We start from the raw sequence: 7,317 nt of genomic DNA on the forward strand, positions 1-7,317 counted from the left end.
CGTGAAAAAGATCTTACCATGAGCCGGTTGGATCCCCCCCGAGCATTTCCCCGTTATCGATTGACATCTGGTAGATCGATATGTCCATTGGCTGATGATAAATCCCCTTATTGCATAGTGAAATCCACGATCCAAAACGTAATCCAAGCTACAGGCTGCACATCCAGAATCCAGCTAACTGAAAACTCCATTGAAAGTAAAAAAGAAAGAAAATGCTCCGTTCAGCCACAGGGCACACTGTATTATCGCGACGGCGCCCCTAAGAGTAGGGTACATCTGCAGTGCAGCTCGGCGACCTTGAATAGGTTATTAAAATGGGATAAAAGCCAAAACAACTTGCCACGGATATATCCGTGCTTCTGTCCACAACGGGTGGAATCGAAACACGTATATATCCGTTGTTCGTCCCCAATGTGTTAAGTCTCGTTTTTGCTTATTTTTTAAAAGCGCATGTGAACGCATAAAAAAAAAAAAAAAAAAGGTTCTGCCAACATATTTTGGCTAAATATTCCTCGATCGTTTTATAAATGTGTATACTGTCGTCCTCGACAGCACCCTATCATTCCATTCCCACATCAACAACACCATCTTTCCGCCTACTTCCACGTGATGCCACAGATTACTTGTAAAAGTAATCCGATTACTGATTATTGATTACTCCTTTAAAAAGTAATCCAAGTTACTTTACTGATTACTTGATTATCAGAGTAACTTAGTTACTTTGAAAGTAACTAGGTTACGAAGTCGTCGTCGTTCCCCCAACCGTTTTTTTTAAACGCTTTATTGAAAGTGCATAAATTGTTTTTAACTTGTTTCTCTGCACATAACGTAAATAGTTAAACTAGTGCTTCAGCTTCTGTACCATCAAGTATGGTAAAGCAACAGTCTATGATGCTCACAGCATTAGAGCAGCCAGCCAGTGGTTTTACAAAACCAGTGTATCCATTCACATCTAACAAATGCAGGCTGAACTATTCAATTATATCAACTGTAACTATTAAATTGTTTTTATAAATGTCTCTCTATAAACATACAATCAGTCTGAATGAATGAATGAATGAAAACTTTATTAACAGATTGCAGAATGGGTACAGTACAGTACGGCTCAATACATACAATTGTTAAGGGGATGCAGACCAGAGAAAGACTTTCGTCTTGTTTACATCAGGGTCCCCCATTTTCAATTTGTCTCTCTTTAACATGTAAATTAACTGTAAATCTGGCAAATAAGAGCTTTTGCTCTGCCACCATCAAATATACATTAATCAAAAGGGAAAGAAACTATCTCTCTCTTTTGCTGTTTGGCTGGCCTCCGAGTCCTCCTGTACCTACTAGTCGAAGCGTCGGCTAGTGTTGTGATTCCAGATGCTTTCAATGCAATTGGATGTGCTGTTTTTAGCGGTAGACAGTATTTTGTTTCCTCCGCATATGAACGTGAAGTAGTGACTGACGAGCGTTTTGGGATGGAAGTCTGAACAGAAACTCACTTTTAATTTTGCCAAGCGTTTTGGGGTGGAATTCTCCGACGACGGAGCCCTGCTGTCACACGATTGGCGCATATGTCACATGACGTGCTGTGAAGACCCGCCCTACTCTGCCTCTGATTCGCAGACTGTGGATGGGGAATGTGATTGGACCAAGGCAGAGTCACTCACAGACAGAGTGTCCAGTCACGCCGCGGCCCGCGGGACACATTCTTGTGTAACCCTTTCACTGCCACACTACGTCACTCTCAAAAGAAAAACAGCTCAAAATGTATTTTTGACTGTCGAAAACGAAATAAAATACTGCATTCCGCCTGCATTATGAATTTATGATGAGATAGTAACGAAATAGTAATGCACAGCCACTTGGACAAGTAACTGCAATCAGATTACTGGCTTTTAAAGATTAACGCGTTAGATTACTATTTTCGGGGGAAAGTAATCAGATTACAATAACGCGTTACTTAGTAACGCGTTACCGGCATCACTGCGTTCCACCTTCGCAACATCAACCGCCTCCGCCCTTCACTCACTCCCAACAGCGCCGCAATCCTGGTCCACTCCCTCATCACTTCCCGCTTGGATTATTGCAACTCCCTTCTCTTTGGTCTCCCCCACAACCTCCATGAGCTCCAACTGGTCCAGAACGCTGCTGCCCGTATAATAACCAGAACCCCTGTCATCAGTCACATCACCCCCGTCCTACGCCAACTACACTGGCTTCCCATTAAACACTGCATAGACTACAAGATCCTCCTCCATACATTCAGGCCATTCACAACCTCGCCCCTCCATACCTGTCCGACCTCCTTCACATCAACATTCCCACCCGGTCCCTCAGGTCTGCCTCCTCCATCAACCTGACCGTCCCCCCAGCCCGTCTGTCCCCATGGGGTCAAGAGCCTTCAGCTGCTCTGCCCCCCGCCTCTGGAACTCCCTCCCCCCCGACATCAGGAACATTGACTCCATCATCCCATTTAAAACCCACCTCAAAACCCACCTGTTTAGGCAGGCGTATTTCTGATTTAATTTTTTAAATGGATTGTGATTGTTAATGAACTGTTTTTAAATTGTTGTACGGCGACCTTGAGTGTCTTGAAAGGCGCCTTATAAATAAAATTTATTATTATTATTATTATTATTATTATTATCATACAGAAACGATTCCATTTGATAATATTCATTCATTTCATTAATGACATTGTGCTGTAATTTTATTTGCTAATAAATATGCATGATCAAGTTCCAACAACGTTTGCTTTTATTTTGATATTGAAATTAAGCGATACACGTGTGTGGGGTCGCCAAAAAATTTCCAAATTAAAATTTGGTCGCGGTATGAAAAAGTTTGAGAACCCCTGATGTAGATACTGTTATCATGTAGATTAGCACTACACTCAGTAGTACTAATTTGTATATTTTGTACCCAGTTTAATCACCTGTACATTGTATATTACTGTTAGATTTGCACTCTTATTACATTTGAGTCTAATCTAAATCTAAACACAATTCTCAATTCCAAAACTGTCCTCTCTGACTGATGGAAGCGGTTTCCTTGTTATGTAAACTCTAAGTGGTCCTAATACTGTTATTTTTCTTTAATTTTGTGCCTCAGCAATTCTTCATGTGGTTGGAGAGCAACAGCGCTGAGCGCTCTGTTCCTCACCTGTGGGCCGCGGAGAAGCAGTCCTGTAAGTACTGAGCTAAGAATGCCCTCCCCAGCCATATCCGTGATGCAAACACCCTGACGTCTTTTAAATCAGCCCTCAAAACCCGCCTTTTCAATCTTGCTTTTGACCTCTAATTCGGTCAGTTTTATTTAATTTAATTTTGTCATGTATTATTTTTGTTCTGTTTTGCCATAGTTTTGTCTCTTCTACCCATGTAAAGCGTCTTTGAGCACCTGGAAAAGCGCTATATAAAATAGATATTATTATTAATATAAAATATATATTTATTATACAGAACACAATCCTTTCCCACCAAGTGTATGTATATGAACTAGTTTCAACCTTATGAGCTGGGAGTGCTCCGACCAAAAACGCTGCCGCTGAGAGCTCATAAAACGCGAGGCGCGGCTCTGGGAAGAGGAGCGCGCCTGTCGCTTCTCCAGCATAGAAATGAATGACAGAAAGGAGCTGACAACTCATAAAACGTCCGCTATGGACACCAGCCCTAACAGCAATTTAAAAACAGCTATTAAAAAACAGTTAATACATGTGTTAAAAACAAGATGGACAAGTACACAGGGATACAAAAAAACGCTAAAATAGGACTAAAAAGAGCTAAAAAGGTGGTGAAAAATAAAAAGAAACAAGTCCAATCATGAATGTTTTTTTTTTATTATTATCTTTTTCCCCCACCTTTTTTCCGATTTTTTCCTCCCATCCCACTGTTAGTCGTTATGCCAATTCCCAACCCCTTCCTGGTTGTTGCGCACCCCCCCCCCCCCCTACTGTTGGTCCGGGAGGCCGGAGACTGTCGCATGTTTTCCTCCGACACATGTGCAGCCAGCCGGCAGCCAGCCTGGCAGCGCAGATTCTCACGGGAGAGTGTAACGTGTGGAAGGTTTGATTGATTGATTGAAAACTTTATTAACAGATTGCAGAATGGGTACTGTAACTGAGGGGTACAATTCCCTGACTGTATTGATAAGTATGGTATCATTAAACCACTACCGCTTTATGTACTTTAATTACTGGCCATACAGTACACGATATATGAATATGATGAACACTTCCCACAATGAAATCGGTTCCAGTCAAAGGTATTAATCAAGTATTTAATGGAGCAAAAGGTACATAGGATACTTTACATTATTCTTTGAATGCACTTGTAAGGCAAAGGAATACGCGTAGGCAAATCAATAACGAATGTCCATTCTCTGGTTACGCAGGAGGTAATTATACAACCTGAATCTTAGGGAATTATATCTATGGTACACTAGTAATAGCGGGAGATACTGGAAAGGGTTCCCACTGGTTGTAAGCCAGCAAGGGGGTAGAAGATCTGTCGGTAGTAGGACATCTGGTCAACGATGACTAGGGAGACTTCAGGTACAGAAGCCGGTGCAGTAGTCTCTTGATCCACAGACGAATACAGCTTGGTTCTCTTGTAGACTGTAGCTCTACAGTGAAGAAAGCTAGGCGGCCTCAGGCTCTCTGAGCGCCGACTCGACTTGACTCCTCTCGGGGTAAATCCAACACGTGCAGGTGTCGGCGATTATCCGCTCCATAAATCATAGGACCAAAGCAAATATATTCCAGCCGCAAAGGCTATGTAGTCGTCAGGTAGATTAATCCAGTGTACATGTCCATACGGTTCTCGCCTAGGTCTCCTCGGGTGAAGGCGCCATGCGGTCGGCCCAGCCTGGATAAGAACTCTAGCTAAATACGAGAAAGCGTTGGAGATGCTGGTCACTATAGAATTCTAACCGCACGATACACTACACAAATAGACTATTAAAGACTCAATAGAAATATGTCGCACTCGACGGTATAGTGCCAAACTCTGACAATTCAGCTACTAATTCGCACGCGGTCTCGATGCTCTACTCTGAGGCCAAACAGGCCATACTTCACCGCACGTTGTATCGTGGGTGAGGCTTCAACTTATCGGTAACATGCTAAGTGCACGAAGGGTACGGAGGTAAGGGGCTAAGGGGCTTCTACATTCACCTGCGCCGTATTTATACGCACGGTGCACAAATAGTGCCACTCTCATTTCTGTCGCCGTATCCCTGGGCAGGGCCGGGGCAAGTACAGACATGTCGTGTCGGTGACTTTGAACTTGGCTCCGGGGGCCGGTCCCTGGCGCCGGTTGACCGCTGTACAATAGGAGAATGAACTATTATGGGCTGGACTAAAGGGATATTCCGTGTATATGTACAAGGAATATACAAGGGATATCAAACGATATACAAATACTATTCAATATATATCAATAAATAAATATATATATTCGGTTTAATCTGATCCTTCGTAACAGGTACAATACAGTACAGCTCAATACACACAATTGTTAAGGGGATGCAGACCAGAGAAAGACTTTCGTCTTGTTTACATCAGGGTCCCCCATTTTCAATTCATCAGGACATATATGACATACATGACATACAGATAGTCAGTACTGCTACATCTATACATTTATGACATACCAGATTTGCAAATACAGTACTGTTTGTGATACAGAAGGAGTCAAGAAAAGGGAGTATATACATTTGACGTAGAAACTGTACATTGGAGGAGGTTGGGTGGGGGGGGTTGGGTACATTGGGATATTGACAACCATACTGGGTAATTTACATTGGAGGTGGTTGGGGGGGGGGGGGCACACTGTATAAACAAGTAAAACTGTACATTGAGGGGGGGGGGAGACACTGTACAAACAAACAAAATTGTACATTGGACTATTGACAACCATACTAGGTAAATGACTGTACATTGGAGGGGGTTGGGTTAGGATATTTTAGGGCTGGGCGATATGGCCTAAATATGATATCACGATATTTTCTGACCTTTCGGCGATACACGATACGCATCACGATGTTTTTCTTTTTTTCCCCAAACAATTCATTATGAGGCTTACCAAGACAGTATTTGAGTTTGCAAGCTAACATTAAAGACAAAATAAAATACCCATGCATTTAGCATTTTTATATTGTATATTAGATTTAGATTATTGGATTATTAGATTATATATTGCATATATTTAGCAATGAGATATTATATTTAGATATGAAATATGATGAATTGAAAATGGGGGACCCTGATGTAAACAAGACGAAAGTGTTTCTCTGGTCTGCATCCTCCAGTCAACTGTTGTTGTATTGAGCTGTACTGTATTGTACCCATTCTGCAATCTGTTAATAACGTTTTCATTCATTCAGACGGCAAACAGAATAATTTTGATTGACAGTCGAGTCTGCCAATTACGTCACACCGCTTGCACCCGCCCTGCTGTTCTTAGCACCAATCGGCAAGCGCGTTTAAATTTTTTACTTCCGCTATATCCGCCATTGATTTTGACGAGAGAGCTCAAACAACAACAACGGTAGCGGTAGCTCCCCGCGGCCAACGTTTAGCTTTTAGCTCCGCAGGATGACTAAACGAGCCATAATGATTTTACTGCAACGAATGTTATAATAAAAGCCTTTCCATACATCTGTCTGATTGAAAACTTTATTAACAGACCGCAGAATGGGCACAACTGAGTCAGCACGGGCTGAGATATGAACGACTAATGCTTGCTATCTATCTAGGTCGACCTCGGACGTTGCTATGTAAATACACTGATGTTATTGAACGTGTAACTATATAACGTTAATGCCACAAAACGAATGCCTTTGTTATCATAAGTAGTAACTTTGATGCAGTAGTGTGTGTGTGTTCAAAAGTTTGAACGTGTGGACCAGATTGACGCGACACAATCCTCTTGGGCAAAACATCACGATATCCACGATACGTTTAAAAAGTGTATCGTTAATGAACTGTACCCGATATTTATATAATATCGTCATATCGCCCAGCCCTAGGATATTTACAGGGGCCAGTGTTGAATTGCAGTCTCCCGTAGGTGTCCCTTGAGAGAGGTTTTGAAAGTGGGTAGTGATCCACATTCCTTTACAGCTTACCGGTCACACTACCTTTCTCCAGATCCTACCCTCACTGTGCAGGTGCCCCGACTGAACTGTAGGGGTCGCTGTCCACAACGCCCAGGACCCACCCACAGCTTCCCTCCCCCTAACTCAGCCAAACGAGTTAGTATAGCGATCAGCCCAAGCCAAGGCAATGCTGACTCTCCGGGAGTCGAGACCGCAGCCTCTGTGAATGTG

This window comes from Notolepis coatsorum (genome assembly GCF_963971535.1).
Source record: "Notolepis coatsorum genome assembly, chromosome: 7".
Classification (NCBI taxonomy): domain Eukaryota; kingdom Metazoa; phylum Chordata; class Actinopteri; order Aulopiformes; family Paralepididae; genus Notolepis; species Notolepis coatsorum.